This window comes from Triplophysa rosa, unplaced genomic scaffold, assembly GCF_024868665.1.
Source record: "Triplophysa rosa unplaced genomic scaffold, Trosa_1v2 scaffold239_ERROPOS46363, whole genome shotgun sequence".
In the NCBI taxonomy this organism is placed as follows: domain Eukaryota; kingdom Metazoa; phylum Chordata; class Actinopteri; order Cypriniformes; family Nemacheilidae; genus Triplophysa; species Triplophysa rosa.
In genome coordinates, this window is record NW_026634255.1 from 28111 (window position 1) to 38153 (window position 10043).

The window sequence follows — 10043 nt, forward strand, 5'->3', positions numbered from 1 at the left end:
GCACTTATCCCAGCACATGCTTAACAGATTGAAACGTTCCTTCACAGACACCACCACGCATCACACCTCTAACCCCGTGTGTCCTGACTGATGTCTTTATATACAGTATACCCATAACATAACTGAACTAATACTGTTAAAATATTGAAACAAACATATCATCATAACATACAGTCATATGAATGAATATAACATGTATATGTACTAGGGATGTGCGAGACTAATCGACGTTTAAACGGTAAGCTCCTACTAGTCGACACTGAAAACAACAGTCGATTACGCGAAAAAATTACACAAATGGTCATAATTTAAATGACTTTCATTTTAATGTTTCGTTTAAAACCCTTTTAAATGACATACTAAAACAATATGTTAATAGTCTTTAAAAGTGTATGAGGGACTAAATGTTTTAATTTTAGGTCAGATCTAGCATGCGTTTCCATTGCGCCAATTGCAGCGCGCTCAGAAATGACCACTTGAAAGATGAGTTGTGCGGGTGTTTTGAAGGAGGAAAACTGGCAGGTTTTACGCAAACTATATCATATAATAATAATTTCACTGGAGCCATGCGTAACCATACTAATGATTAGATAATGATCTAAAGCTACATACAGTTATGTAAACAATTACTAAATATCAATATGTACATATTTAAAATGCTTGAAAGACGGATTGACGTTATTTCATGGCAGAATGAGCTGTAAACGCGGTGAATCCATCTTGAGCACACTCAATAAAACTGAGATGAGAATGTGTCAGCTTCTAGATTCACAGAACTTTGAACTTTGAAATGTCTTTGATTCTAATGTTTATCACAAAAAAGCGCTTGAACAAACATGATCACTTAGCACTCAACATGAACACTTTACTCTTATGTGTATGTCCTTGCAGAGTTTGCGCAGATTCCTCAGACGGAGTAATTGTTCACAAACATTGAGCCGACTTTCATCCGAGCATAACGCTTGCATTTCCTCATCAAGAACCTGTAAAATAATATTAACATCATAATCACATGGACGCAAGTGTTTAGCCTATGTTCTATAAATGAGCTAATATGGGCAGTATGCTTTATTAGCGGCTTTTTCATTCGCTCTGCGAGATCAAATGTGTTCTGTACTTTTTGTCCATTGCCTTCTATTCGCGTTTTTGTTTACACACATGTTGCTATTCGAATGACAATGAACCAGCACAGGACAGAAAACACAAGGGCATTATAAGGGATCAAAATCAAGAGGGGACAGGTGTGGGGCATGAAATCATAATGAGCACTAACGAGGAAACAAGAGGGCAGGAACAATGACCTATGGTAGGCCATCAGTGCCAAAATGCCCCTCTCCACATGAAACAAGAGGTACTGTCATGATTCTGCCACTAGAGAAAGCAAGACCAGATGGGGCAGAACCATGACACAGACCAGCCAAAGCAAACAAATGCTCATTGCATTACTTCTTGCAGCCGCTAAAACAATCCAGTCAGGGTTGGTTCATCAGCAAATGCAGAAATAATGATCATAATGTAAGGAAAGTGGAACACATATGCCTGTTTTAGCTACATTAAATATTGGATATGAACAGTTTGATTAATAGCCTACATTCTTAAGTCTTTAAAATGTATTACATAGGCCCTACGCAAAGTTTTTGGACCGCCTTCTGGGCCATTCTTAGTTTTAGACGAGTCGACTACATGGTTACAAAACTTTTGTTTAAACGACTGTCAAATTAGTCGTAGAGCACATCCCTAATCCATACCTGGCAACACTGTCATTTTGGCCGGGAGTCTCCCGGTTTTTATTTCTCTATGGGAACTCTCCTAACACGTGAGACCCGCGATCGCGGTGATCTGTCTCAAATGCTGACAGGTACGGTCATATATCATTAAACACCATACAACTATAGGCTATACAAACTATACGCAAAGCCCTGCCATCACATCCGGGAAATAAATCTGTAAATTTGAGTAAAATCACAGGCTTCACTTATCCTGTGCGAATGCGCCACATGAAATACAGATGTGGGGAGGTCATTTATAAATCACAACAGGTCCCCAGATAATAATCCTGTGCGAATAGGACATATGGCTCCATTTCTCAAAACTCTACACAAACACACACACACAAAATGCAAAATGTCACACACATCTTGCAAAAGCAAACACGTCATTAAAAACTATTTTAACACATTTTTTTATTTTTGCCTAGTAACTCTGCACACAAACATAAAATAATTAGCCACATACACACCAAACTACACACACATGTGAAGATGTACAACACTTCTCTCTTGTGTCTTTTTACAGTGCACATGACACTGTATGCATGTACAGATTTTCACTATAAACAGAAATGCAGGGGGGGTGAATATTGTATTCTGAAAACATTGTATTGAGTTTGACTAAGGGATCAACTGTCAGAGTGGTGAACGGAACAAAAGCACAGACAGGTGAAGGGTTAACAAAAACGTTATTTAAATATAAAACACAAAAGAAAAACCCACAATGGGGGAAAGCATTAACTAAAAAACAGAACTCAAAACAACCACTACCCACGAGGGGGCAAAATATACCAAGTCCAAACGAATACTAAATAATAAATCCACAACACGGCAGGGTAAGGTAGGGCAAGCCAAGGCAAGGCGAAGCGCAGCAGCAACAAGACGAAAGCACAGACTAACATGAATATGGCACGAAAAACAAACCGACAAGGGACAAAGAGAAACTGGGGCTACAAATAGGGAACACTATCGAGGTAAGTTAACAAGGGGCAGGTGAGGAGAATCAAACACTAATGGGAAGATTACACGGGGCAGGTGAGGGGAATTAAACACTAATGGGACAATGACGGGGTAACAAGGGGGCGTCACCAAAGCACTAGACAAGACACGTGGCGCAATGTCATAACAAACAGCCACGTGTCTCCACTCAAGACATAACACACACAAGACGTGGTACTGTGATGACCCTGTCCACAAGACTCGAAAACTTCGGACGAGAGGGACAGGATCATGACATCAACAGTAACAGATACATTTGAAGATTCTGTAAATATGCCCCTTGTCAAAAAATCCTATTGGATTCCTATAAGAAATTTGTACTGGATTCTAATTACAATTTCTATCATATTTTGGAACCATTCCTATCGGATTACCAAGAATGATCTTACTTCTTTAGGACCACTTCTATTTAGGCATATAGGGATTCAATATGATAAAAAAGATATACATTTTCCTACTTTATACTACTGTGTGTGTATATATATATATATATATATATATAATCTCAAAACAGACATTGCTGTAAAAATAAATAGTCACACATTGCTTTAGCAGTGCAAACATTATGGATTTGATCCTCAAGAAGCACATACTAAAAACCTGAGAACATGTAGGCTAAGAACCCACAACCCTTTGTTTAAGACAGCATACTAGCAAACTACTCAACATTTCATAACTTTAACTCAGATTGATAAAACAAAAGCGTGCAGACAAATCTTTACTTCGATTTTTAATTCCTTTTTATTTAGACATTCACTAGAGGCAAAAAAACAAACAAAAAATCACTGCAAAATTCAATTATTCTCAAACACAGTTGCGTCTTTTGGATAATTTGCATTCATCTGCACATTTCTCAGAAATGGCTTTTTTAATTACGCTCACTTCTACGTTGAATTTACTTTTGATGTAGCCTGTAAGGTAAAAGAAACAGAGAAAATAAGTTTACAAGCCATAATGATGAATGAATAATAGTACTGGGTGTTCTGTTTACAATCTAACCCATCTACAGCAAAGCTGTGCTTATAACAGTAACTTAGCACTTCAATACAAACTCACTAGGGGTAAAACTTAAAGGCATTATATGTGGAAATGCTTTAATATGAATAATGTAGGGGAGAGCGGGGCACAACTTGTTGTTTTAGGTCAATTACTCAAAAAATATTTCAGCTGGATTAATACATTTTTACATAAGCAACATTCACTTCTTATTTTACAAAAAACACTTAACATTTATTTCTACAGTTCCCATACAATTATAGCAAGAGTGTCAGAAGTGTAAACATTACAAATTCATTATAATGGACAGAGGGTTAGTTGTGACAATTACTAGAAAATTCAGTTTGAACACAAATAACTCAATATTATTCCATCTATAAACTAGAGGTGGATATTGTCTCTATAGACCGATATCCGCACATCTGTCATCCAGCCACCCCTCATCTAACCATCCTTCCATTATAGATCAATACATATGGATATGAGAAAATGCTGCACAATTAAAACAAAAATCATAATTGTCAATTTCTTCTGATGTTGTCATTTCAGTTATTTAGATCAATGGAATTTATATTGTGTTCATCAATTCACAACTAACTCTGCATTTTTAAAAAACATTTTAAGAAAAAAAATAGCATCAGTTAACAGTTGCTAAGACCTGGCTGACATGTTTTCATATGTGCGTGGTATTATACAGATGCGGAATAAGGAGAACATACATATATGGCAGAGGGGGCCCAGGTCGCGAGGACCAGGATTGATAACTACTGATTTAAACTGTTAAGCGCATGGAAAGTGCAAAGTGATTTCTTTATGAAAATAAGTTAACTCACTAATGGGATGTCAGTCCGCTTTTTTCAGGATCATTGAGGTTTAGCATTTTGGTTCTTAAAGGTTGGAAATTTTTCAGTGTAGGCATGTGTTGCAGTATTCTTTGCGACACCGATCAGCAGGTGTTTTGTTGATTTTAAGCATCTGTCACTTTTCAATGACCAAACATGTTTTCTGACAGTTTCACGAATCAGGCGTTGGAAGAACCCAAGCGCAGGCAGGCAGTGACGGGGTTAACAAACAAACAGTTTATTTAAATAATAAAATACAAAACAAGAACCCACGATGGGGCAAAACACAAACAGGATAAATAATAGTACGAAGACTAACTGACATTAAACTGAATAAACACTTGAAAAAACTCAACTAAACTAAACACTTACTAAACAGACAAGGAAGCAGCAGACGGGAACAAGAACGGGCAAAGACGGTTGACGCTGGACGAAATAACAAGACTAACTGGAAGGCACATAGCACACACATCGAACGAACACAGTACAATCCAACAGCACAAGACAAAGAAACATGAGGGTATAAATAGGGAGAGACAAACGAGGGATAACGACACGGGGCAGGTGTGGGTAATCAAACACTTAGGGAAGGATAACGAGGAAACGAGAGGAATGGGGCCAATGACAAGACACTGGAGAGAACGTATATTACTGTCAAACGGACAATAATATGTTTCTCTCCACACATAACCAAAGACTTTGCCATGGCTCTGCTACAGGACCAAGAAAACCATGACTAAGGAAGCAGAGCCATGACAGCAGTGATGGATGTGTTAGGGCCAATTCTCACCTGAAAACAAGAGATCATACATTGAAACAAAAACAGTTAAAATGTGCACCTAATAATATTTGATTTGTTATAATGAAAGCTACAGTATGAGCAGAGAGTCAGAATCACCCTAGAGCAAAGTTATTGATGGCACTGTAGAAAGCACTATTTCATGTCAGCCACAATTAACCCTTTTATATATTAATTATGACAACCTCAAACAGAATTGATTTTATTGCTCTTAAGCCATGACAACAAATTTTGAACAAGATTGTATCATAAGGCCCCACCTCAGCTGTTTCCGCTTTGGAGGCCTCTCTCTGGGGAGCCTGGAGAAGTGGAAAATTATTCACATATCCCTCAATGTCCCCAGTCTAGTGACCTGCCTGCTCTTACTCAGTCACGCATTTTGTGAATATTGTGAATATTTAAATATGCAAGGTTTAAAAACGTGCAGATTAACTTTCGTGACGATACAGTCCTGTCTTGTTTGGACAAGTTACATTTCTGACAGCTGTCCTGAGTTGTCAAGGCAGTCCTTATTATCGAGCCCTGCTTTGTTAGGAGGAAAAAACAAAACGGTTTGCCACTAGGTGACAGTGTATAGGATGATCCACTGGTGTCTGCTGCAGTGATTGATGTGAAATTATGCCATCAAAACCCATGCATACACAAAAAAATTGCTTTTTAATTTTTTTAATTATTATTTAAAACTATACCTTTTTGCAATCACCAATGCTCCTAGTCTCCTTTACATGAAGAGGTTGTAGGCAGGACCTTGGGGCAGGTACCACAGGGGAAGACTCTGGAGCAAGTAAATCAGAAGCAGGTTCAGGGGGAGTTACCAGTGAACTGGTAACTGGTGCAGTTAATAATGGAGTGCATCCTAGAACAAAACAACTTATTATAACACTAGAAGCAATTGCATTTAATGAAATAACTGCAATTAATAAATACACAATCTTACCATTTTTCAAAAGTGTTAAAGTTTCTACCAGAACACTTTTGATTTCTTTTAATTCTGCCAATATTTGCTCATTTAATTCACTGTCATTTCCTGATGTTGCAGTCTTTGATGTTGCTGCATCTTTATTTGATTCCTATAATTTAAAAAAAAAGTCATTAGTACAGTTAATAACATAGTTCTTAAAACAAGTTGTCTTACTTTTACTGATTACAAATATCACAGCTAAAGGTGTCAGGACTCTGTCCTTCCTGTTTTCGAGTTCTTTAACTCTATGGACAGGGTCGTGATAGAACCATGTCCTGCGGGTGTTTTGTGTGGAGACGCGTGGCTTTTGTTTACTTTTTGCCACGTGTCCTCCGGTCTTGTCTCATAGCCCCGCTCTCTTGTTTCCCCGTATCTTTCCATTGATTGTTTTATCCTCGTCACCTGTCCCTCGTCTCTGTAATTATCCTCTGTGAGTTTTTCCCTATTTAATGTTCCCCTCAGTCTCTAGTTTTTGTCGGTTCATGTTATTTCCCGTGTTGTTCGTATCCGTTCCCCTGTCTGCCTTTGTAGTTTCGTGTTGTGGTATAGTTTACGTTCTGTTTGCCCCGTGGAGCTATGTTTTCTTTTGATTATAGTTTTGATTTATCGTTTATATGTTACCCGCGAGTATACGTTGTTTGGTTTGTACGTTTTATCGGGTTTGTTGTTGTGTTTACATATAAAATCTTTTTCAGTTACCCCGTCATGCTGCCTGCATTTGGGTTCTGTCTCTGCACGCCCGACTGACAGAATGAACCGACCACAGAAAGAGCCCAGCAGGCATGTACACCCACACTGGACGGTCCTGCCAGACTCGTCACCCCGGCGACATTCGCCAGGGAGACGCCCATATCGAGGTTTACTTGGAGGATTTCCTCAGCGCCGCAGAGAATGGGATTTTCGGAGAGGAGGAACTGGCAGTGTTATTACCGCGGCCTCAGGGACCCTCTATCACCAGCGAGATGAGGAAGCTGAGACCGCTGGACTTCGACGTCGTTGTGGCAGCACGCTTCGAGTCACACGAGGTCCAGGGTCTCAGGCAAACCCAGCTACCCGTCTCCGCTGGACACCATCTCAGAGGGTCGTGCCTTGTCAGCTTGGGGTCCTCGGCATCGCCGCACCTTCCGCGACCTCTCCATCTCCAGCTAGTCGCCGGAGTAAACGCGGACAGAGGGAGTCATGGGACTCTCCTTCTGACGCCTCCTGGTAGCGGAGTTGGTCGGGCCATCCACGCTTTCTGACGGTACGTGAGCCGGCCAGAGAAAGTCTGAGCGCGTGTTTCAGTCGTTCCCGGGGCAACGCCAGCTGCCGGTTCCAGCCTGAGCAGGGACCAGGGTAACAGACTCGCCGTGCTAACATTCTGCAGGCGCAGGTCTCGGTTCGGTCGCGCAGTCGCGCTGCGGTCTCGCCGTGACACGTCTCCGTCCGGTGTCCAGCCGGCGACCAGTCTGGCGCAGCTGCCGGTTCTCCAGCCGGTGATAGGCACTCAGCCGGGCCAGCGGTCTTGCGGCGCACGGCCTCCGCCGGTGACGCAGCCGGCTCTTCAGCCGATGACTCTGCCTGGCCTTCGCCGAGTCCAGGGACTTTAGCGCCTTCCGCCAGGGTCGCCTTCCACCGGTCTGCGCTTCAGCCGGGACTCTGCCGGCCTTCAGCGGATCTCCGCTTCACGGTGCAACGGCCCAGCCGGCTCTTCAGCCGGACTCTGCCGAGCCTTCAGCCGGATGATCTCAGCTGGCCTAGGCCTTCCTAAAACCGGTCAGCTCATTCACGCCCCACCGGCCTAGCCTTTCAGCGTATGACTCGTTTGCCGGCCTCTTGCCGGAGATTCAGCGGTCCTTCCAGCCGATGACTCAGAAGCCTCGCTGGACGCTACGCCGGCATCTCAGCCGATTGGGACTCAGTGCCGTGCCCCACCTCTCAGCCGGAGAATTCAGACCGGCCTGCTCGCAGCCGTTCCAGCCCGCACTAGCACCTGATCCGACCCGCCATCGGCCGTGCAGTTTCCCCAGGACTGTAGACCCTACCGAATCTCAAACCACGGTGTTAGCCGCGTCTCCTCAGCCGTCCACTCAGGACTAAGACTGTCCCCCCTTTGTCCCAACCCTTTTTGGACTCTCCCTTACCTGCCGATTCAATCTCATTCGAGCTTCCCAGACCCCCCCCCCATGTTTATTATTGGCACACCCCCAGTCCTTTAATTGCTGCCCTTATGCTCCCTTTGGTTTGTGTTTGTGTTGTCTTTGTGGTGTTTGTCTGTGTGCTTTACTGTTTCGTCCCACGGAGGTTTCTCCCTTGGAACGCCATGTGAGGCGCTTCTTGGGGCGGGGGTTCTGTCAGGACTCTGTCCTTCCTGTTTTCGAGTTCTTTAACTCTATGGACAGGGTCGTGAAGAACCATGTCCTGCGGGTGTTTTGTGTGGAGACGCGTGGCTTTTGTTTACTTTTGCCACGTGTCCTCCGTCCGTCTCTAGCCCCGCCCTCCTGTTTCCCTGATTCTTTCCATGATTGTTTTATCCTCGTCACCTGTCCCTCGTCTCTGTAATTATCCTCTGTGAGTTTTTCCCTATTTAATGTTCCCCTCAGTCTCTAGTTTTTGTCGGTTCATATTGTTCTATTGTGTTCGTGTCGTGTGGATTACGTGTTTCCCCTGGGCTATTTTCTTGTTGGACTTATTATTTGGATTTATTCTTCGTGAGTACTTTATCCCCGTTCGGGAAGTATTTTAGTTTGTTTTCGTGTTTTGTACAGTTTTCCCCATCGTGGGTTTTTTGTTGTGTTTACATTTATTAAAATCTTTTGTGTTACCCGTACTGCTGCCTGCATTTGGGTTCTGTCTTCGCACGCCCGTGACAAAGGCTTACTTAAAAAAAAAATGTTATCAACATTTACTTACTCAAATATCATTTCAAACAAAAAACATAGGAATGTTAAAGCAGCTCTATAAAAACACAGATTTTACCAAAGGCCTGATGCACAAATCTAGTAAATAATAAACAATGAGTTTGCTTTATTTGGAGTAGGAAATTGAGTCGTGACCATCAATGTGTGACATGTTTTTGAAATTCTTACTTTGTCTGCCTTATACTGCTCTAGAAAGGTTCTGGCTCTTATCGCGTGGATATTCTTTGCAGACACTTGCTTTTCAACAGACTAGATTAAAGATTAAAAAGACTGATATAAAAAAATGCATGCTGGGTCAAGACAGTATAGTACAAAACCCAACCATGACTCCCAGCATACATAGCATTGGTTCATCTGAATTTTTCCCACCACAAACAGCAACATCGTAACATACCTGAAGTTCCTCACTGCTCTCTAAATCAGACAGTATCCTACGATATTTCTTGCGCTGTCCTCGCCCTACTTCTTCATCTTGCTGTGGTCTGTTTCTGGCCTGGCTATCTCTTTCTACACAGTAAAGCTGCTTCATCATGGCAGATCTAATTCCTGATTTGATTAAATAGTGATAACCACAACATGTATATCATCAATTTTATCACAGCAATGCATACAGACATATTATAAAAACTTACCAATGTTTAAAATTTTTGCTGGGCTGGATTCTTCATTGTAAGACACATCGCATATACCCCCAATTTCACAGCGGCCGTTTACAATTTTGTCTACAGGAAGTACATCCCATGTTGGGGGATCTTCAATCCACTGGATCAACATGAA

The 10043-nt window shown here is 41.9% G+C and overlaps 1 long non-coding RNA gene across 1 annotated transcript; it reads right to left on the reverse strand.

Moving 5' to 3' along the window:
* Positions 1 to 6157: 6157 nt before the first annotated feature.
* On the reverse strand, positions 6158 to 9470 carry LOC130550119 (uncharacterized). Its single transcript, XR_008962345.1, has 3 exons — positions 9435 to 9470; positions 6343 to 6475; positions 6158 to 6261 (listed from the first exon to the last, which is right to left on the reverse strand). It is a non-coding gene; the product is annotated as an uncharacterized LOC130550119 (long non-coding RNA).
* Between the last annotated feature and the right edge of the window lie 573 nt (positions 9471 to 10043).